Below are 24,512 nucleotides of genomic sequence, written 5' to 3'. Positions count from 1 at the left end.
TTAGTCTAACATTTGGAACTTATTGATATAAATTATGAATTGTTTAGACACACATATGAGCTATCTAAAGCAAAGGTGTATAAGTTTAAGAAGCTTAGACAAAGGCTTATCGAAGCATCTGGTATTAGAAATATGAACTTCAGAAAATCAATAAGCATTGTTTTCTGAAAGTTCAGCTGTTTTCTGAATACATGTCAAAGCTAGTGGGAGCATAAGTGTTATGCTTATATGATAATAATCATCATGATAGTGGGAGCATAAGTGTTATGTTTGTATGATTATTATGGTAAGTATTGCAAGTTAGCAATATTAATTATAGAAAAACAAAGATTCAATTTGCAAAGTTGCATGGTTTGAAAAGTTGTTTTGCTATAATTAAGGTAGAGAATATTATACTTCGTTTCAAAATCTAAACTTAGATTGAGAAATTTTAATAAATTTAGTCAAAGGATACATAGTGTGTTCTCAAATTTCGATTATGATTACGACATCCCTCTTCATAGTTCGAATTGTGAGAACGTGACACATAAAATATTATGGTAGAAGATTGATAAAGTATAATATATTTATGTAAGACATTATGCATCGTGTCCCATACGCTTCGGGTATAGGATCGATTGCAAATGCTATAATATTTGACCATTCTAAAATTTTCCAAATGTCTAGCGCATTAAGAGTGAAAAAGGACTAGAATCGGTTTTGACTAAAATAATTAAACAACTATCAAAGGACGATCCAAAGTTCACTGAGGATTGGTCGCTTGTGAGTAGTTGGAAGTATGGTATTGGATGGACCATATCGACATTATTATAAATAGATAAGATTCTATTAAGAATAAGTTGTCATATGGCAAATGTGGAGATGTTTCCATATTGGGAGTTGGATATTGAGAGTCTATGTCTAGATTAGAAAATTTTATGCGAGAAGGATGTTCAAAGGAATGTACTTTGAATGTGAGACTTCGCGTCTATGGAATTGTCTTGTAACAATTTCTGATAGAGTACTTTGTAATTTCATTAGCCAGGTCTTGGTGACTTTTGTGCTATGACTTTGCGAAAGGATCATTGCATAAAATGTTAGAATCTAGTGTATTCTAGTAGTGGCAAGAACATTGTGTTATAACACTAATGATAAGGATTGGGAATTGTGAAATAAGCGTCATTTGAAAGGTTTTTCAATTGATCTATTTCACAAAGTAAGGAACATAGCAAACATAGTGTACATGCTTTGTGCATGGGACAGCTATTGTTGTAATTCAAGTAATGATTTGATTATCCGAAACATTAAATGATAAATAATGAGTAATCAATATGGTGGATAAATAGAAGTGTTTTATTTACTCTCACGAGTTTGGGGCCATATAGGATTAAGTATTATTGCTATGTTTTAGTTTGCATGTTTTGACTTCCAGAATAACTGGGTTATTCGAACCTCCATAATCATTCATACGTTGGAAGTAGGTATGAAGGAAGACTGTCATGAAGAGTCTGTAGATTGTCTGAAGAGTTTACACATAGCACGAGGTTACTGTAGGGTTCATGAGTGCTTTGATAAGATTAGAGTATTGGATTAAACCCACACTCACTTAGATCACTTCATAGATTTATCACGGGTGATTAGTGAGATGATAATATTGTATATTCTTGAAATCGAGACGTGTGAGTTGTTATTTGTTGGTCGGTTGCGCATCGATAATAAGTAAACGCACCAGTAACTTGGTGTTATAAAACTTATTGTTGTGTGTGACTCGATCAGTGAATGCAAGCGAGCATTTGAGTCAAAGTTTATCCATTCCTTTTACCCAAAGTGGGATAAAAGCGATATTTGTGGGCCCCTCGATGATTTAGTGATGACACCTAAGCGCTTGGCCAAGCCGGGACTAAGTTGATGTGTTCAATTGTAGTCTATTGTCAGTCATCATAAATCGGAAGTCGGGAAACAGTATAGAGAGAATGATTGAAATTCATGTCTTATGTCTATATGATATCTTGAGAATGGAGGAATATATAATCCCTTATCTAAAGGACACGTTATCTGATAAGATCAGAGTTGACAGCGGCTTTTGAAAGCTACGATTGCTGATCAGGTTCTGAAGTCATACGGAAAATAGTTATTAGATTTATCCAAGTGGGAGTCTGCTTGATTAGTGTCTCAGTCCATAACTATTTTGGTATGTACTTGACCCAATTATGAGCATGGTCCTTTTGGGTTGCCTTCACCATAGCAATATGTTGGATGAATTAAGAAGAGAAAGGTTTAATGATGATTTATTAATATATTATAAGAATAATATCTTAAAGGAGAAATCATGATGTTTAATTAATATTAGTCAAGAATTAATTAAGTGACTAAAAGAGATTAATTAAACTTAAGGGACTTATTGTATAATTATAAGATAATTACATAGATGGGCTTATGGACTCCATAGAAGGTGGAGTGGACGAATTCTATGAGGGAAACCCATTAGAAGTCGTCCAAGGCTTCTAAAGAAGGGGTCTATGGGCTGCTTAGGGCTTAAGTAGTCAAATTAGGGTTTCCTTGTCAGATAACCCTAATTGCATAAGTATATAAGGAGCCCTTAGGCACCAAAAACGCGGGCAACTCAAGGATTAGGGTTTCCAGCCATTTTGGTATCTCCCCTCTCTTCTCTCTTCATCTTGTTGCTTAGTGGTGTTTGTGACTCCATTAGAGGTGCAACAATTGAGGCACTAAACTTTTGAAGCCAATCAAAGCAAGGAATAGATTGTTATTGCAATATAACAATCAAAGGTAATTACTAAACCCTTATTTTAGTTCTTATATGATAGATCTAGGGTTTATAGCTTTGGATATTCAATTGCATGTTTATTAGACAAACTAGATCCTAAAGCTATTAGGGTTTGCATGTACACCATAGGATTGATGTTTTGCTCAAAACCCATCACTATTCACAAATCTCACGTTCTCCCTCCAGGAGACTCTGGTTATACTATGATAGGATTTATCCATGTACACCTAAGGGTACAGTGTTGAAGTAGCACCTCACAGTATCGTACAATCTAGTTTACATGTAGTGTAGTAGCGTTATACCGTAGTAAAATCCGTATGTAGTGACAATCATCGTTATGAATGCCATGTTCATGTAGTGGTGTAAATTCGAAATGCATTTGTCATAGTGTATATGTTTAGTATTGAAAGTTTCTGTACTTGTTACGTTCCAAAAATGCCAAACTATATCGATTATAGTTTTCATGTATAGTGTAGTGAGTATCGAGTCCGGAAAACTATGTAATTTACTGATAAGTTGTAAAACTTCCCTTATGCTCAACATAGAACAAAAGGGTTAAAGTATGAGAATTGCATGAGTTTTATATTTGTTAAAAACTCTTTGTATTAATTTACAAAAGCACTTAGGGTTTGGCTTGTACCCCCCCTGAAAACATTAAAAATAAGGAAAACATAGGGGTATGAACTCACCTTGAGCGAGTGGTTTGTTTGAAGGATCGGCACGGAAAGTTGGATGTTCAAGTGAAGCCTTGAACACGATTTGATCCTAATTAACACGCAATGACACACACATAGGAGTCAAATGAAGGTATTTTACCACTAGATACGTTAGAGAATCGCTATAGGGACTTGAAACTACTTGCACCAAGGATAGAACCTTGCATAATTGAGTAAAGGAAGTGTATGGCCACCTTGAGTGTGTGCACGGCCATGGGTGTGCGGCCATACACCCATGAAAAAGGGTGCCTTTAAAGTTTTCTAAAGGTCCATGCTTGCATCCACAAAATGTTCTAGGTCTTTACTCAATTGTAGTGCACGTTAAGGTCCTAGAAGTGGGTTTGTGGTCCTAGGGTGTGTGTATGGTCGCACACGGGAGTGTGCTGCCGCACATAAGGAGTGTGCTGCCGCACAAGGGTCTGTGTGGCCATACACAGGTGTGTGTGGTTGTACACCCCATAAAATGATGTCCCAATTGTGCATTCCAAGGTGCACGCAAGGCTAGGGGCATGTCTATCTCGAATATGGAAGTTAAACTCTCACTTTGGAGGGTGTTTTAAGGGTGTGCGGCCACCTTAAGGGGGTGTACAGCCACACTCCTTCAAAGAGATGATGAACATATTATTTATTTCACACTTAAGGCTTAGATAAAGTGGTCTTTCATGGTTTTCAAGTTAGAGGATGAAGTACTTACGTTCTTGAAGCTTTAGAAGGTTCAAAGTTGGAGAAACTTGAGAGAATAGTGTAGTGTGCTGCCAAGGTGTTGAGGGAATGAAAGGGAAGGGGGCTACCCTTTATATAGGGGTAAGAGTGCTGCGAAAAAGTGAGTGTGCGGCCAAGGAGTGAGTGTGCGGCCGCACACCCATGTGTACGGGTGTACACTCCTCTTAGAGGTGTGTATGGCCCGGTTTTCTCACTCTATGGCTTGTTGACTCATTCCTAAACTCAACCTTGGTCATACTCAAGCTTAGAACACTTAAATGAATCCTTAAACAGTACAAAAAGTCAACAAAATAGCTTAACGTTGATTGAATTGACTAAGTGTACAAGATAGTGGTTCCGGGTTGTCACATCATCCCCCCGTTAGAGGGAATTTCGTCCCGAAATTCAAGAATAGAGTACAATCATCAACTAGGAAATAGATGAGGGTACTTCTACTTCATTGAATCTTCGCGCTCCCAAGTGAATTTAGGACCTCGCTTGGCATTCCAGCGAACCTTCACTATCGGGATGCGGCTCTACTGCATGTGTTTGACCTCTCGGTCCATGATTTCGACAGGTTCTTCCACAAAACGCAAAGTTTCGTCTAGCTCGATCTCGTCAAGAGGAATCACAAGTGTCTCATCAGACAGACACTTCTTTAGGTTCGACACGTGGAAGACAGGATGAACATTGATGAGATCTCGGGGTAAGTGGAGTCTGTATGCGACGGGACTGATACTAGCAAGGATCTCGAATGGCTTAATGTACCTTGGGTTCAACTTTCCACGTTTTCCAAAACGTATCATGCCTTTCCAGGGTGAGACCTTCAGAAGGATGGGGTCGCCAACCTGGAATTCCAAGGGTTTTCGTTTCTTATTGGCGTAGCTCTTTTGTCTATCCCGCGAGGCTTTCAATCATTCTCAGATTTGTACGATCTTTTCGGTTGTCTCTCGGATGATTTCAGGACCAATGAGACTGTTGTCAGGGACTTGACCCTTGACTAGTTGTGTGTCACCCACTTCAGCCCAGCACTGAGGGGATCTGCACTTGCGGCCATAGAGGGCTTCAAACAGCACAACCTTGATGCTGGTATGGTAGCTGTTGTTGAAGAAAAACTCGACCAAGGGAAGATGAGTGTCCCATGACTTGCCAAAGTCAATGACACAGGCTCTCAACATATCTTCCAATGTCTGAATTGTCCTCTCACTCTGTCCATATGTTTGTGGATGATAAGCCGTGCTCATATCCAACTTAGTTCCAAGAGCCTTCTCTAGCGATTGTCAAAATCTCGAGGTGAACCTGCTATCTCGATCGGAGATAATGGATATAGGTGATGGTTTTTGAGAAATACATCATTCCTATGGTGTACATGCAAACCCTAATAGCTTTTGGATCTAGTTTGTCTAATGAACATGCAATTGAATATCCAAAGCTATAAACCCTAGATCTAGCATACAATTAAACATATTAACATAAAATAGGGTTTAGATCTTACCTTTGATTGTTATATAGCAATAACAATCAATCCTTGGCTTCAGAAAGCTTAGTGCCTCAAATGTTGCACCTTTAATGGAGTCACAAACACCAAGAGCAACTTGGATGAAGAGGAGAAGAGAGGAGGCAGCCAAAAAAAGTCTACAAACCCTAGAGGGAGTCTTAGCCACGTTTTTGGGGCAATAGGGTTCCTTTATATAGGTAGGCTATTAGGGTTTTCAACTAGGAAACCCTAATCTGACTGCTTAAGCCCTAAGCAGCCCATGGATTCCTTTAACATATCCCTTAGACGATTTCTAATGGGCTTCCCCGTGGAATTCGTCCAACCTATATATTATTAAGTAATCCATAGCCCAATTGTAATTATCTCATAATTACAAATCCAGTCCCCTAAGTTTAATTAATCTCTTTTAGCCAAAAAATTAATTCTTAATTAATTCTTGACTAATATTAATTAAACAATATGATTTCTCCTTTAATATATTATTCTTATAATATATTAATAAATCATAATTAAACCTTTCTCTCCTTAATTCATCCTACATATTGCTATGGTGAAGGCAACCCAAAAGGACCATGCTCATAATCGGGTCAAGTACATACCAAAATAGTTATGGACTTAGACACTAATCCAACAGTCTCCCACTTAGATAAATCTAATAACGATTCTGCGTATAACTTCAGATCCTGATTAGCAATCATAGCTTTCAAAAGCCGCTGTCAACTCTGATCTTATCAGAAGCGTGTCCTTTAGATAAGGGATTATATATTCCTCCATTCTTGATATCGTATAGACATGAATTTTAATCATTCTCTCTATACTATTTTCCGACTTCCGATTTATGACGACTGACAACAAACTACAATTGAACACATCAACTTAGTCTCGGCTTGGCCAAGCGTTTATGTGCCATCACTAAATCATCGATGGGCCCACATATATCACTTTTATCCCACTTTGGATAAAAATAACGGATAAACTTCAACTCAATGCTTGCTTGTATTCACTTATCGAATCACACACAACAATAAGTTTTATAACACCAAGTTACTGGTGCGTTTACATATTATCAATGTGTAACCGACTCGCAAGATACAACTCACACATCTCGGTTTCAAGAATATAAGATGTTATCATCTCACCAATCACTCGTGATAAAATCCATGAAGTGATCCAAGTGAGCGTGGGTTTAATCCAATACTCTAATCTTATAGCAGCACTCATGAACCCTGCAGTAAACTTTTGCTATGTCTAAAACACTTTAGACAATCTACAGTCAGATTCATGACAGTCTTCTTTCATTCCTACTTCCAAAGAATGAGCGACTGTGGAGAGTTTGAATAATCTTATTATTCGGGAAGTCAAAACATGCAAAGTGAAACACAAGAGTAATACTAATCCCATATGGCCCCAAACTTTGGGTATAAATAAAACATTTTATTTAATTACCATATTGATTATTCATTATTTGTTGTTTCGGGTAATCAACTTCTTACTTGAATTATAACAACAATTGTCCCATGCTCTTAGCATGCACACTATGTTTACCTATGGTCTTTACTTTGCGAAATATTATAATCGAATAACATTTTCAATCACACTCATTTCACAATTCCTAATCCATTAGTGTAAGAATACAAAATTTTTGCCACTACTAGAATATGTTAGATTCTAACCTTTTATGCAATGGTCATTTCGTAATGTCACAGCACAAAAGTCACCATGATTCGCAGATTCGGCCAACGAAATTACAAAAATAGTCTAATGGAAGACAATTCCATAGTGATGAAGTCTCACATTCAAGGTACATTCCTTTGAACATCCTTCTTGCATAAAAGTTTCTAATCTAGACATAGATTCTCAATATCCAACTCCCAATATGGAAACATTTCCATATTTTCAATATGACAACTCATTCTTAATAGAATCTTATCTATTCATAATAATGTCGATATGGTCCATCCAATACCATACTTCCAACTACTCACAAGCAACCAATCTTCAGCGAACTTTGGATCGTCCTTTGATAGTTGTTTAATTATTTTAGTCAAAACCAATTCTAGTCCTTTTTCCCTCTTAATGTGCTAGACATTTGGAAAATTTTAGAATGATCAAATATTATAGCATTTGCAATCGATCCTATACCCGAAGCGCATGGGACACGATGCATAATGTCTTAAATAAAGATATGATACTTTGTCAATCTTCTGCCATAATATTTTATGTGTCACGTTCTCATAATTTGAACTATGAAGAGGGATGCCATAATCATAATCAAAACTTGAGAACACACTATGTATCCTTGACTAAATTTATTAAAATTCCACAATCTAAGCCTTTATATTTGAAATGAAGCATAATATTCTCTCCCTTAATTATAGCAAAACAACTTTTCAACCCTTACGACTTTGCAAAGTATAACTCTTGTTTTCTATAATTAATATTGCTAACTTGCAATACTTGCCATAATAATCATATAAGTATAACACTTATGCTCCCACTATCATGATGATTATTATCATACAAGCATAACACTTGTGCTCCCACTAGCTTTGACATGTATTCAGAAAATAGTTGAACTTCCAGAAAACAATACCTATTAAATTTCTTAAGTTCATATTTCTAATACCTAATGCTTTGATAAGCCTTTCTCTAAGCTTCATTAACTTATACACCTTTGCCTTAGATAGCTCATATGTGTGTCTAAATAATTCAGACTAATTGCCAAATCTCACAATTCGAGTTATGGAAAAGGGGTGTCGTAATCATAATTGAATTTGAGAATGCAATTGCTATCTCCTTAAAATCTCTCTTAGTGAAAGCGTTTCCTCACAATCATTTTCATGAAGGAGGTAATCTTATAACACTTAGATTTTATGGTGTATGAGTTCCTATCCATGTGAATTTGCCAAAACCAATGTTTGCGACAAATCCAAACTCATATGGACCGAACCTTCTCAATCTTGATCTCTTTCCTTATGGTAACACGGGTGCCCACCATGTCTTCCAAGTAGTTAAGCAGCTCACCCTTTCCTATCAATGTACTTTTCATTGATCAAGGTGCTTTCCTTTTATGCGCTCAAATGAGAACTCATAGAACTCACATGCATAATTAACTTAATTGGAATGGCACAGAAACAAAATAACATCAACACGATAGGTTATAAACTTCAAGTCGTGTGCTAGTGATGATCGATAAGGTTTATTCTTGATTTGTTTTGAAACATTTCAAGACCATTAAGACTCCCACTGACTCCTTGACAATATAAGATTCTCTTGTCAATAACCATTTCTCGACCAACAAATATTCAAGAGTTAGTGTAGCTTTTATCAAGACAAAACACTTCACAAAATTGGTCATAGTTGGTCTTTGTCTTATCCAAGACATCACAACTATTCGATTTCAAATGTGCAAGAATAAGAAAACCTTTTCCAAATTCCACATTTGATGAATGTTATAAACCTTCTTAAGACTTATCACTCAATGTCACAATCTTAACTCTCAGACTTGTTTTTGGAACGAAGTATGATTGACTTCTTGATTTAACCATTTCTTCAATTCTCGATTCCTCTTCTCAGACATACAATTGTACTAAGACTCACTTAGAGGATCAATTGAGATATGGTTCTTAATCATTAAGACCTATCATAAAACATAATAAAAGGTACTCTCCCTTCTTCTTAGAATAGAGAAACTTTTATCTTTCTGCCTACTTGATTCTTCTTATTCGTTCTGCTATTGATTGAAACTCTTTTAATCAATTCAGAATTACACTTAATCTTATAAGTATAATCATATTCACTAAACTTTAGTAAATCATGACGAATATCTCTATCACTCTTGTGGTAGACTTGATCAACGTACGACCTAGTGTACTCGATCTCCTAGTCCTTCAATTGACACTTTGTCAAAGAATTAGTCTAAATTTCCCAAATGTGAAAGTTTTTTTTTCATTCATCATACAATACTAGTTGCAAGATTCCAAGTTTCTATCCAATTGAAATTTGGGCGATGAGAAACTCTCACTATTTGGTAAATTCTCGACATTTCCACAAATAACATAATAAAGAATCAAATCCATTATTGCTAATAATAGAAACATTCAAACATCAATTTTTCATACATGCCTTTGCAAGGATAAATAAATAATATAAAATCAAAGTTTATTTTATTGCGGAAAAATTTGTCCTTACAATGCAATTCAATTGAAAACTATGTTAATACATATTTCTTAGCAATCTATTCTAACTCCAAGTAGTAGCTCCAGAATCCAATCTTCAAGCAATGCGATCGAAATCCATTTCTTCACGATTAGATTCCGCTCGCTTCTTCCCTTAAGCTTCCTTTCTTTTCTTCAATCCTATAAAACTTCAAAATGTAATCTTATCACATCATGTATTAAGAATCTAGAATAGGAACTTAAAAGAGTTAGTTACTAGATTTTACCTGAAGTAGAGCCATACGTCTTGACTCTCCCATCTCTTAGATCTCTCAGGTAGTTAGGGCAGCTTCGTCTCCAATGCCCCTTCTATTGGCAATAAAAGCAAATGGACTCCTTTGGCACAACACATCGGACAATCATAGCCTTAGTTCTTTCTAGACTTCCGATGTCCATTGCAGTTTGGGAGTTTGACTTACCAGACAAATTTGCTTGACCAGCACGCCAAATCATTTCTGATTCAGCAGCTATAAGCAAATAGGTGAGATCAATGAGGGCCACGTCGTGATCCATCATATAGTACTCTCTAACGAACTCACTATATGATTCAGGAAGTGACTAAAGAACCCAGTCAATAGCCAACTCTCCTAAAATCTCGACACCCAACATCCTTAACCTATCAATGTGTGACTTCATCTCTAAGACGTGTGCACACACAGGTTTCCCATCTTCGTGCTTAATTTCCAACAGGGCTTGAGTGAGCTTGAACTTTTTAAGCCTTTGAACTTGTGGGGTAGGGAGAACAATTGGAGGAGGTGAAGCATGATCTCTTGTTCCTCGATCGAATCGTGGAATATCATCTTCATGTGGAAAGCTTGTTCCACGTAATTTGGGAAGACCATAGTTGTCATACTTTGACATCTACAAAACGGCATAAAATTCAAGTTAATTTGATTAGAATCCTTGATGTGACACCCAAATGAAACATCGAGGCTAGGATCCAACACATTACTCTACAACCTAGAAGAGGGATGCCGTAATCTAGTTGCAGAATATTTGAAGGCAGGTAAATGACAATTTACCAATTTCCACCATGAAAAACGAAAAGGGAAACTTAATCTTCAAATTATTGAAAACTCCTAGATCTTTTGAGATTCATTGAACTTTTCAATGCATGTTTAAATATCGATACGCCCCTCGATTTGTGACTGGGATGCCGAGGATCACAAAACAGGGTGTGAATAACCATGCAAACTTACATGGTGCCCCCAATGTTACAGTCACCTATTCGATGTGCCGGTTAACCACAAACACTCCACCGAACTATGACAAACAATGAGTCACCCTTTGCTACCTTTGCTTAGAACCATTTAGTGTGCCGGTTAACCACACACGCTCCACTAACGTCTTCGCAAGGGCACAAAGTGTAATTTCATGGAATTGCATCAATTCACTTTTGCCTAAAGTAAGTAAGATTGGGAATTTTGTAAAACATTTAGTTACTTTATACTTCATTATACTTTTAATGGAAAGGGTTTTTGTCCTATCCTACCCGTTTGGCTAACGACCCTCCACTATTCAAGAGTGCGGTGGGTAAGAGTGGATACCCATTCAATCGCCATTTTATAGGCAATTTCCTTAAACACCCCTTATAGAATAACTTCGTGAATGAGGCCTACTAACGGTAAGACTGATACTTTACTCATACATATATAATACTAGACTTTTAATGTTATATATAGTATAGGGTGTATTTTACACTTTTAAAATACTAGGTGGTCTAATTTAATAAACTATACTTGTAATTTAATTAAATGTAAACCAAAACTTTATGGGTTTATTAAATCTCTTTTAATTATACACTTTAATTAATTAATAAAACCATAAGGGTGTAATTTGAACTTTTCAAAATACTAGGGTTTTAGAATTTAACATTTTCAAAATTAAACTTTTAATCAACTTTTAAATTCCAAAACTTGAGGGCAAGTTTTGAAACATTTCAAAACATTAGGGTTTAACTTATTTAAATTTCAAAAACAAAACTTTTAAGTTCAAATTTAAACTATAAAACATAAACGGAGTAATTTGAAACTTTTTCAAACTTTATCAAGAATATTCTAGATCATAAAATTCAAATAAGGCAATTAACAATTAATTGGTGGTTATCTAATTTGACGTAGTCCAAATTCTTGCAAGATAATTCATCAAATAACTCAAATAATTAAACATTATCTTATAAGGCAACAAATATTTGATTAATTGGTAATTATCTTCTGTTTTGGTAAGGATATTCACCCAAAATCAATAAAAATCAGATTTTATTCATCAAAAACGTTTTTGGTAATAATCCTAAGCCAAAATAGCACAAAATACCGAAATTACCTCTTTATGACGAGTTGACTCGTCGAGCCAGGCATGGACTCGTCGAGTCCAGCCCCCAGAAATCCTAATTTTCGATTTTTAAGCAAGAATAATCCATAATAGCATTAAACACATCAAACAAACAGCCTTGGCTCTGATACCACTGATGGGTTTTGAGCAATACATCATTCCTATGGTGTACACGCAAACCCTAATAGCTTTTGGATCTAGTTTGTCTAATGAACATGCAATTGAATATCCAAAGCTATAAACCCTATATCTAGCATACAATTAATCATATTAACATAAAATAGGATTTAGATCTTACCTTTGATTGTTATGTAGCAATAACAATCAATCCTTGGCTTCAGAAAGCTTAGTGCCTCAAATGTTGCACCTTTAATGGAGTCACAAACACCAAGAGCAACTTGGATGAAGAGGAGAAGACAGGAGGCAGCCAAAAAACGTCTACAAACCCTAGAGGGAGTCTTAGCCACGTTTTTGGGGCAATAGGGTTCCTTTATATAGGTAGGCTATTAGGGTTTTCAACTAGGAAACCCTAATCTGACTGCTTAAGCCCTAAGTAGCCCATGGATTCCTTTAACATATCCCTTGGACGATTTCTAATGGGCTTCCCCATAGAATTCGTCCAACCTATATATTATTAATTAATCCATAGCCCAATTGTAATTATCTCATAATTACAAATCCAGTCCCCTAAGTTTAATTAATCTCTTTTAGCCAAAAAATTAATTCTTAATTAATTCTTGACTAATATTAATTAAACAATATGATTTCTCCTTTAATATATTATTCTTATAATATATTAATAAATCATAATTAAACCTTTCTCTCCTTAATTCATCCTACATATTGCTATGGTGAAGGCAACCCAAAAGGACCATGCTCATAATCAGGTCAAGTACATACCAAAATAGTTATGGAATTAGACACTAATCCAATAATAGGTACCCCGTGCAGGAGAACTATCTCTCGAATGTAGATCTATGTCAGTCTCTCCATCTTGAAGTTTTCTTTGATTGGCAGGAAGTGGGCGGATTTTGTCAACCGATCGACAATTACCCAGATGGCGTCGTGCTCACTCGGAGATTTGGGTAACTTAGTGATGAAATCCATTGTGATCATTTCCCACTTCCACTCAGGTATCTCCGGCTGCTGAAGCAAGCCTGAGGGCTTTTGATATTCTACTTTTACCTTGGCACAAGTCAAGCACTTGCCCACGAAGGTAGCAATTTCTGCTATCATATTCGGCCACCAATAGAGTTGTTTGAGATCCAGATACATCTTATCTGAACCTGGGTGAACAGAATATTTCGTCTTGTGGGCTTCGTTCATGATAACTTCTCTGTAACCACTATACTTCGGGGTCCAGATATGGTCCATGAAATAATAAACTCCGTCTCCCTTGACCTCTAAGTTGTTTTCCATTCTTCGCAGGGCTTCATCCATCATGTTCTCTGCTTTTAAGGCTTCCAGCTGACCCTCTCGGATTTGTGTGGGTAATCGGGAATGGATGGTCAACATCAGTGCTTTCCCCTTGTGCCCTGAATACTCCTTTCGGCTGAGGACGTAGGCAACCACATTGGCCTTGTCGGGATGGTACCAAATTTCGCACTTGTAATCACTAAGCAACTCAACCCATCGTCGTTGTCTCATGTTTAACTCCTTCTGATCAAGGATATGATGCAAGCTCTTATGATTGGTGAAGATAATGCACTCGGTTCCTTAAAGTTAGTGTCTCCAGATTTTTAATGCAAAGATTGTTGGAATAGTGTCTAAGGCTGCAACTATATTAGGCAAGTATTTGACCTGATTGTGCATGGTCCTTTTGGGTTGCCTTCACCATAGCAACTTGATAGGATGATTTATTATGAGAGAATAAATATTATTAATATATTATGAGAATAATATAAGGAATAATAGTATTGTTATTTGATTACTATAAGTCATGAATTAATTAGTATTAATTTGGTGACTTAAAGAGATTAATTAAATAAGAGGGTATAAACTGTCAATTGTTTGATAGTTACACTTTGGGCTGTAAATCCTTCTTGGATAGTGGTTGGACGAATTCTAGGGCTTGGGATAGCCTCAAATTCGTCCAAGGCTTATCTTTGGAAAGGATTTGGATTGCTTTAAGGAAAGATTATCCAACTAGGGTTTAAGGGTGAAACCCTAGGAGCCTTACGAGTATAAATAGACCCCTAGGGAAAGGGAAATCGGCACCTCTGCTAAAGCAAAGAAACCCTGGTCGATTTTTAGTCCCTCTCCTCTCTCTCAAATCATCCTCCTTGCTAGTTGGTGTTTGTAAGCCATTAGAGGAGTGACAATTGTGACTCTAGAGCTCCAAGACAACAAGATCAAAACAAGAGATTCAAAGGTAAACTTCTAGATCTGATTTTGTATTGTTCTTATACCTAATTAGTCATTAGAAGTCTTGGATTCAAAGCATGTTTAATTAGAGAAACCTAGATCCAAGCATTAGGGTTTGCATGTGCACATAGGAATGTTCATATGGCCAAAACCCATCAGTGGTATCAGAGCCTAGATTGGTTTCTATTAAATTGTTGCTTGTTTGTTTGAATCTTGCTTGAAAAATTTGAATTTTATGTTTCTGACTCATGGACTCGGCGAGTCCCATGGTGGACTCGGCAAGTTGGCCTGACTCAGCGAGTCCCATGGTGCACTCGGCGAGTCCCAGCGTCAGGAAGGGCCAGATTCGGGATTTTTTGATAATTATCTTATGAAGACTTGCCTTTATCATATTAGATCAACCCTAATCCGATTTTTTGATATATATGACTATAATCTTGATCTAATTAAAGAGATTTATCAATTAATAAAATATTTAATTTCCTTATGTGATAATTAATTAATTATTTTGATTAAATTGGTAAATTATTATGCAAGAAATCTTAAATAAATCAAATATGGATAATTATGGAATTAATTGTTAATTTAGATTATTTGTTATTTGATCCTCCATGTTTTAAATGTTTAAAACTTGTCCTCAAGTTTTGAAATTTATGTTTTGTGATTAAAAGTTTAATTTAGACAATTTAAATTTCAAACCCTAGAATTTTATAAGTTTAAAATACAACCCTATACTAATATAATATTACAAGATTAATATATATATATATATATATATATATATATATATATATATATATATATATATATATATATATATATATATATGACTAAAATGCTAGTCTTACCGTTAGTAGGCCTCATTCACGAAGCCGATTTATAAGGTGGGTATAAGGTTGCGGCCTATAAAATGGCGCTTAATGGGAGTACACTCACACCCACCGCTTGCTTGATCGGTGGAGGGTCGTTAGCCGAACGGGTAGGATAGGGCAACCTCATCCTCTCATTAAAAGTATAATATGAAATACAAAGTAACTACATGTTTTTAAAATTTCCCAATCTTAGTTACTTTAGGAAAAGTGAATAGTTGCAATCCCATGAAATTACACTTTGCACCTTGCTAAGAAGTTAGTGGAGCGTGTGTGGTTTACCGACACACTAATTGGTTCTAAGCGAAGGTGGCAAAGGGTGATTCATTGTTTATCATAGTTCGATGGAGTGTGTGTGGTTTACCGGCACATCGAATAGGTGATCGTTACAATGAAGGCACCATGTGAATTTGCATGGTAATTCACACCCGCTTTGTGATCCTTGGTATCCCAGTCACAAACAAGAGGGGAATATCGAGATTTAAAAATGCCATTGAAAAGTTTCAATGAATCTCATCTAAACCTAGGAATTCTCAAATTCATTTAGAACTTAAAGTTAGGTTTTAATGGTGGAGAATTAGTGAATCGTCATTCACTTACCTTCATATTGTTTGCATGTTAGATTACGGCATCCCTTTTCTAATATGTAAATATTGTTGTTGGATCCTAGCCCTAATTTTTCTTATTGGGTGATAATTAGGGATTCATATTCTAATTTATCTTTGTCCTTCTATTTGTAGATGTCGAAGGCAAACAACGCTGCTGCTAGTTCTTTCACATTGATGAGCCTTTGTCAAAAGGTCACCTTCGATGGGACGAACTTTAGCGAATGGATAAGATACATTCGCACTATTGCTCGCTATGAGGATAAGGAGTATGTCCTTGATGAGAAGCTCGAGAAAATCAACCCTAAAATCGCTACTCCGGCTGAAATGACCGCTTTTGAAACTCACGAGCGAGATGCAACGAAGGTACATTGCATCATGATAGCCACTATGAACTCCGAATTCCAAAATTCCTTTGAGGACATGTAACCGTACGAGATGCATCAAGACTTATTGGAGAGATACCACCAGAACGCGAGACAAGAGCGTTATGAGATTTTCACTAACATGATTTCCGCTAAGATGGGTCATGGAGAGTCTCTTACCGTGCACCTGCAAAAGATGCAAAGGTATGTCGACCGTCTTCGCAAGTTGAATGTTGACTTTGGGGAAGACTTGGCGATCGGCATGGTGCTTCACTCTTTGCCTCCAAGCTACAATCAATTTAGGATGACCTACCACATGAACAAAGAGGAGGTCACCCTAAGTAAACTCCAAGGTCTCTTGAGGGTCGCTGAGAGCAACTTCAAGGACAAATCTGTTGCACCAACTCCCAATCCACCCGCTGCTCCTGTCTTGGCTATTGGACAAGGAAAGGGAAAGAAGAGGAAGGCTTCGTCTAAGAACTATCGCAAGGTTAAAGCCCGAGATGGTGCCTCTTCTAGTGGGACTAAAGTTGATCCTGCTAAGCCATGCCCTAACCCAAAGGAGTCAGAGTGTCACCACTGCCACAAGATAGGACATTGGAAGACAAGCTGCCCAGAGTACCTGCAAGCCATCAAGGAAGGAAAGATCAAGCCGTCTTTCGCAGGTATATATACAATTAAATCTAACGATTCATCTCATGCTATTTCTTGGGTTCTTGATATCGGTTGTGGTTACCACATTTGTTCTAATGCGCAGGGACTAAGAAGAAATAGGGATGTGGAGCATGGAAGGATTAATCTAATCATGGGGAACAGAAGATCGTCGTCTGTGACCAAGATTGGAGTGTATTCTTTAGTGCTTAGGAATGGTTTAAGTTTAGATTTGAACAATTGTTGCTATTCGTCAGAAATGGCTAGAAACATCATTTCATTTCATGGTTTGTTTAGACAAGGTTTTAAATTTTCTTTTAATAATGAGAATGGTTCTATTTTGGCTTATCTAAATGGTGTCTTTTATTTTGAAGCTATACCATGTAATGGAATTTATGAAACTGTTATGATTGTTGATAACTTAGGAAATGATGTTTTGAACATAGATTCTTCCAATAGTATGGATAGAGCATCCTTGTGGCATTGTCGTCTTGGACATGTCAACAAGAAGCGCATAGCCCAACTCCAAAAGGATGGAGTGTTGGAGTCATTCGACCTTAGGGAAGATGACACATGCGAGTCCTGTTTGCTTGGAAAGATGACTAAGTCACCCTTCGTTGGTTCTTGCGAAAGGGGTGAGGGTCTATTGGACCTAATACATACCGATGTATGTGGACCGTTTAGATCAACCACGAAGGATGGGAACCGCTTCTATGTGACTTTTACCGATGACTATAGTAGATATGGGTATATCTATTTAATCAAGAAAAAGTCAGAAACTTTTGAAAATTTCAAAGAGTTCAAGAATGAAGTGGAGAATCAATTGGGCAGGAAAATCAAGTTGCTTCGATCCGATCGAGGAGGAGAGTACCTAAGTCTTGAATTCCACAATTATCTCAAGGAGTGTGGAATAGTTTCACAATTGACGCCTCCTAGGACACCGCAGTTGAATGGTGTGGCAGAAAGGCGTAATCGAACCTTATTGGATATGATTAGCTCTATGATGAGTCGTGCTTCACTACCTATCTCTTTTTGGGGGTATGCCTTAGAGACTGCCGCCCATATCCTTAACCGAGTCCCTACTAAGAAGGTTGCCAAAACACCTCACGAGATGTGGATAGGGAAAGCTCCCTCGTTGGCACATATCAAGGTTTGGGGTTGCGAGGCTTTCGTAAGACGAGATACTCACGACAAGCTCGAACCTCGTAGTGAGCGATGTATTTTCATCGGCTACCCGCAGAAATCCTTTGGATATCTCTTCTATAGACCGAAGGACAATGTTGTCTTCGTTGCGAGGAGAGGAGTTTTCCGAGAGCGAGAACTCATAGGCCAAGGAGACAGTGGGAGGCAAATTGAGCTTGAAGAGATTCAAGAATCGATAGATGAAGGAACCTCTACTGCTGGCACTCAACCTGAGGAGGAAACTCTGGTTGAACCGATTGACGAGTCCTTTCCTCTTAGACGTTCCGAAAGAGTTAGAGTTCAACCCCAGTTTTATGGTTTTCATATTACTACCGAAGGGGACACGTTTATTAGTGATGGTACACTAATAAACCTTGATGAACCTAATAGCTATAAGGAAGCCATGGCAGGCCCGGAGTCTGCAAAATGGAAAGAGGCAATGGATAGCGAGATCCAATCCATGCATGATAACCAAGTTTGGAATTTGGTTGATAATGTGCCCGGACGTAAGACCGTTGGGTGCAAATGGATCTTCAAGAAGAAGATCGACGTGGATGGAAACGTACACACATATAAAGCGCGATTGGTCGCGAAGGGCTTTACTCAAACTCCCGGAGTTGACTATGACGAGACCTGCTCACCAGTTGTGAAGATAAAATCTATTAGAGTGATGCTAGCGATTGCCGCATTTCATGATTATGAGATTTGGCAAATGGATGTCAAGACCGCTTTCCTTAATGGAAAGTTGGCTGAGGATGTTTACATGGCTCAGCCAGAGGGGTTTGTGGATCCGAAGCATCCGAATAGAGTGTGTAAGCTTGAGAAGTCCATTTATGGACTTAAGCAAGCGTCTCACAGATGGAATCTTTGCTTTGATGAGAAAGTCAAAGAGTTTGGATTTGTACGAAGCGAATATGAATCGTGTGTATATGTCAAAGCCAGTGGGAGTATAGTAAGATTCCTCGTTCTATATGTCGATGACATATTACTCATAGGAAACGACATCCCGACTCTGCAGGAGGTTAAGTCCTGGCTCGGGAAGTGCTTCGCTATGAAGGACCTCGGAGAGGCTTCCTATATTTTGGGAATAAGGATAGTAAGAGAAAGAAGTAAAAGACTAATAGGACTTAGTCAGAACACTTACTTAGAGAAGGTACTGAAACGTTTTAGTATGGAAAATTCAAAGAAGGGAGAATTACCGATACAAAGTAATGCCAAGTTGAGTAAGACTCAAAGTCCGAGTACCGAAGCAGAAATAGCAGAAATGAGCCGAGTACCATACGCTTCCGCAGTTGGCTCAATCATGTACGCTATGACTTGTACTCGCCCTGATGTAGCCTTTGCTTTGAGCATGGTTAGCAGATATCAAGGGAATCCTGGCAGAGCTCATTGGGTTGCGGTTAAGAATATCCTTAAGTACCTTCGGAGGACGAAGGAATGGTTCTTAGTCCTTGGAGGGAGTGATGACTTGAAGGTGCGAGGGTATAGTGACGCCAGTTTTCAGACCGACAGAGACAACTACCGTTCGCAGTCGGGCTGGGTCTTTACCCTGAATGGAGGAACAGTGACTTGGAAAAGTTCCAAACAGGAAACCATAGCTGATTCAATGTGCGAATCAGAGTACATTGCAGCGAGCGAAGCGTCGAAGGAGGCAATATGGTTGAAGAACTTCATTGGTGACCTTGGAGTTGTACCCGTCATAAAGGAGCCCATGAAGATTTTCTATGATAATGAAGGAGCGGTTGCCTTGACCAAGGAACCGAGAGATCATGGTAGATCACGACACATCGACAGAAAATACCACTTTATTAGACATCGTGTAGAAGAAGGACAACTCGTAGTGAAGAGGATATCATCAGAAGATAACCCAGCAGATCCGCTTATGAAGGGACTGAGTAGGGTTAAGCACTTGCAGCATGCTAGGAGTATTGGGCTGAAGGATGATATTAGCATAGATTAGATAGTATTAGAAACGTGTAATAGATAAATGTAATTAGCATTTGATGATTAAATAAAGGAGTTTTATTTATGAGTAATGTTACTGTCTTATGTTAATTGTTTAACTATTGTTTCATTTTGCATGTTTTGACTTCCAGAATAATTGAGTTTATTAAGAATAATCGAATTATTCAAATTGTCCACAATCGTTCATATGTTGGAAGTAGATATGAATGAAGATTGTCGTGAATTGGTGCGTAGATTGTCTAAATGGTATTAGACATTGCAAAAGATTGTTGCGACGTTCATGAGTGCTTATGAATTGGTTTTGAGCATTGGAACAAACCCGCGCTTACTGGAATCACCTTATGGAATATGATATATAAAAGGGTGATCGCAAGACGATAATATCATATAGTCTTAAAACCTAGATATATGGTTTGTTGTTTGTTAATTGGTTGTACATTGATAAAGTGAAAAGGCATTGGTAACTCGATGTTATAAAACACATTGTTGTGTATAGTTGATTAATGAATAAGTAAATGCATATAAGTCGAAGTTTATCTGTAACTTTTATCCTAAGAAGGTAAAAGCGATATCTCGGCCGCTCGATGATTTGATTTGACTTATGTGCCGGGCCCGGTCAGAACTGAATTGATATGTTCGATTAAGTTCTATGGCGAATAAATCGGAGATCGAGAAACCAAAATGCTAGACTAATTATTCCATAGAATTGTCAGCATGATATCTAACAGAGGACTGTACGATCCCTTATCTAAAGGACAAGATTGATTAGATCAGAGTTTGACAACGTCTTTGAGAGCTACAATTGCAAATCGAATTGTACTTGTGAATATAGTTACTAGACTTATCCAAGTGGGAGACTGTTGGAATAGTGTCTAAGGCTGCAACTATATTAGGCAAGTATTTGACCTGATTGTGCATGGTCCTTTTGGGTTGCCTTCACCATAGCAACTTGATAGGATGATTTATTATGAGAGAATAAATATTATTAATATATTATGAGAATAATATAAGGAATAATAATATTGTTATTTGATTAATATAAGTCATGAATTAATTAGTATTAATTTGGTGACTTAAAGAGATTAATTAAATAAGAGGGTATAAACTGTCAAGTGTTTGATAGTTACACTTTGGGCTGTAAATCCTTCTTGGATAGTGGTTGGACGAATTCTAGGGCTTGGGATAGCCTCAAATTCGTCCAAGGCTTATCTTTGGAAAGGATTTGGATTGCTTTAAGGAAAGATTATCCAACTAGGGTTTAAGGGTGAAACCCTAGGAGCCTTACGAGTATAAATACACCCCTAGGGAAAGGGAAATCGGCACCTCTGCTAAAGCAAAGAAACCCTAGCCGATTTCTAGTCCCTCTCCTCTCTCTTAAATCATCCTCCTTGCTAGTTGGTGTTTGTAAGCCATTAGAGGAGTGACAATTGTGACTCTAGAGATCCAAGACAACAAGATCAAAACAAGAGATTCAAAGGTAAACATCTAGATCTGATTTTGTATTGTTCTTATACCTAATTAGTCATTAGAAGTCTTGGATTCAAAGCATGTTTAATTAGAGAAACCTAGATCCAAGCATTAGGGTTTGCATGTGCACATAGGAATGTTCATATGGCCAAAACCCATCAAAGACCACTGCTCCCAACTCCAGATCGTGGGTCGTGTAGTTGACTTTGTGTGTTTTCAACTGTTTCGAGGCATAGGCGATAACCTTTCCTCGTTGCATGAGCACACAACCTAGGCCCTGATTGGATGCATCACAATAGACAACGAAGTCTTCCGTCCCTATGGGCAGGGACAAGATAGGTGCGATGCACAGGGTCTGCTTCAATGTTTGAAATGCAGTGTCTTGCTTGACTCCCCAACTAAAGGTTACACCTTTCTGCGTTAGGGTAGTTAAAGGCTTAGCTATTTTGGAGAAGTTCTGGATGAACCTGCGATAATAGCCCGCAAGATCCAAGAATTGCCGGATTTCTGTGGGTGTATTTGGTACAGACCAATTCTTAATCGTCTTGATTTTGGAAGGGTCCACGTGTATGCCTTCCTAACTAACCACGTGACCGAGAAAAGTTACCTTCCTTATCCAGAACTCACACTTCGAAAATTTCGCATATAGCTTCTCCGCCCTTAATGTTTCCAGCACCTGCCTCAAGTGTTGTTTATGATCATTCTCACTTCGCGAATAGACAAGTATGTCATCGATGAACACGATCACAAACTTGTCCAAGAAAGGGCGACACACCCGATTCATTAGGTCCATGAATACTGTCGGTGTGTTAGTCAGACCAAAGGGCATTACTACAAACTCGTAGTGTCCATAGCGAGTTCAGAATGCTGTTTTGGGCATGTCATTCTTGTGAACCCGCAACTGATGGTACCCTGATCTTAGATCTATCTTTGAAAAGTAACTGGCTCGCTGAAGTTGGTCGAAGAGATCGTCGATTCTGGGTAAGGGATAACGGTTTTTGATGGTCAGCTTGTTCAGTTCTCGGTAGTCAATGCACATCCAAAAGGATCCATCTTTCTTTTTCACGAATAAGATCGGAGCTCCCCAGGGTGAGGAACTCGGCCATATGAATCCTTTGCTGATTAGCTCATTGAGCTGGCTGGATAACTCTTGCATTTCTGCCGGTGCTAAATGATAAGGAGATTTAGCTACAGGAGTAGCTCCAGGGATTAAGTCGATACGAAACACGACTTGACGCTCGGGAGGAATTCATGGGAGGTCTTCGGGGAAGACATCAGGAAAGTTGCAGACTTCGGGGAGACTCTTGAGCTTTTTAACTTTTTGCGTCTCATCAACGACATGAGCTAAGAATGCACGACATTCCTTCTGCAGATACTTCTGGGCCTTGATGCATGAAATGATACGAAGGTTTGAGCTAAGCTTATCTCTGTAAATCATGAGGGTTTTACCAGAGGGAAGATTGAGATGGATAGCTTTCTCGAAGCAAAGAATATCAGCACGATTTGAGCTCAACCAATCCATGCCGATAATGACATCGAAACTCTTGATGGACACGGGCATATGGTCGATAGGAAAGGAGTAATTGTCTAGGGTAAGAGTACAACCTATGAATATATCGTTAGTGCTTTCCTTCTCCCCGTTAGCCATTTCGACAGTGAATGTTTCGGTTAGAGGTTGAGATTTACATTTCATTAGGTGTTTGAATGCATGACTAACAAAACTCCTCTCCGCACCAGAATCGAAAAGAATGCATGCATAAGAGTTGTCAAGGAGGAACGTACCTGTAACAACGGTAGGATCAACGACCGCTTCCTCCTGGCCCATCACCAGAATTCTCCCTGTATTGCCACCAGCTGTTGCCTTGGGGAAGTTTCTCTTGAGTGCCCAGCTTCTCCACATCCATAACAAGCTTGACCAGCACCTGCTCCCGGATCCTAGTTGGTTGGTTGGGTTGGCACCTTGCAATATCGAGCTGTGTGTCCCTTCCTTTCACAACTTTTGCAACTAAACTCATGGCAGGGTCCATGATGGTGAAAGTTACACTTGTTGCATAGAGGTAGCTTCCCAGCATAAGTACCGGTAGGAGCTTGGGTGGTTGGAACGACAACTGGATCAACAGCAGGAGTAGTAGCAGCATGAACTACCACTGTTTGTTGTTTCTTGGAAGGCTCCTGCGAAGACTGGCTCTTCCGCTTGTTCCAGTATTTTTTCTTCTTCCCACCACTTTCCTTTTGTGGCTCAGAGTCGGCTGCCACCTCATCTAGATCAACTCCATGATCAATCAGATTCTGGGCCAGGCACTTGGTGCTATCAAATGTAGTCAGTCTAGCAGCCATGGCGTTCCCTTTGGTTGGGGCCGTCAGCCCCCAGATGTATCTCTCGATCTTTTTGCTTTTCGGGGTGACGATTCCCGGACAAAGGAGAGCCAGATCACAAAATCTAGCAGTATAGGCAGTGATGTCAGATCCCTTCATCTTTAGATTCCAAAGTTCATGCTCCAACTTTTGCACCTCTCTCCTCAGGCAGTATTCAGCAAGCATGAGTCCCTTCAGTCTTTCCCAACCCATGGCATTAGCCACTGGTAGATTTAGGGATTTGACTTGACCATTCCACCAGGTCAAGGCTCGGTCGGTGAAGGTGCAGGCGGCGAACTTCACCTTGTTGGCTTCGGTACAGGCGCAAATTTCGAAGATGGATTCAATCTTCTTGAACCATCGATTCAGAGCTATGACTCCTCCGTTTCTGTCAAAGGACTTGGGCTTTGCGGTCATGAATTCCTTATAGGAACACTCTTTCTATTGTCCCTGACTTC

This window comes from Lactuca serriola, chromosome 8, assembly GCF_051521515.1.
Source record: "Lactuca serriola cultivar US96UC23 chromosome 8, Lser_US96UC23_V15, whole genome shotgun sequence".
Taxonomy (NCBI): domain Eukaryota; kingdom Viridiplantae; phylum Streptophyta; class Magnoliopsida; order Asterales; family Asteraceae; genus Lactuca; species Lactuca serriola.
Note: the sequence above shows the minus strand (reverse complement) of the source record.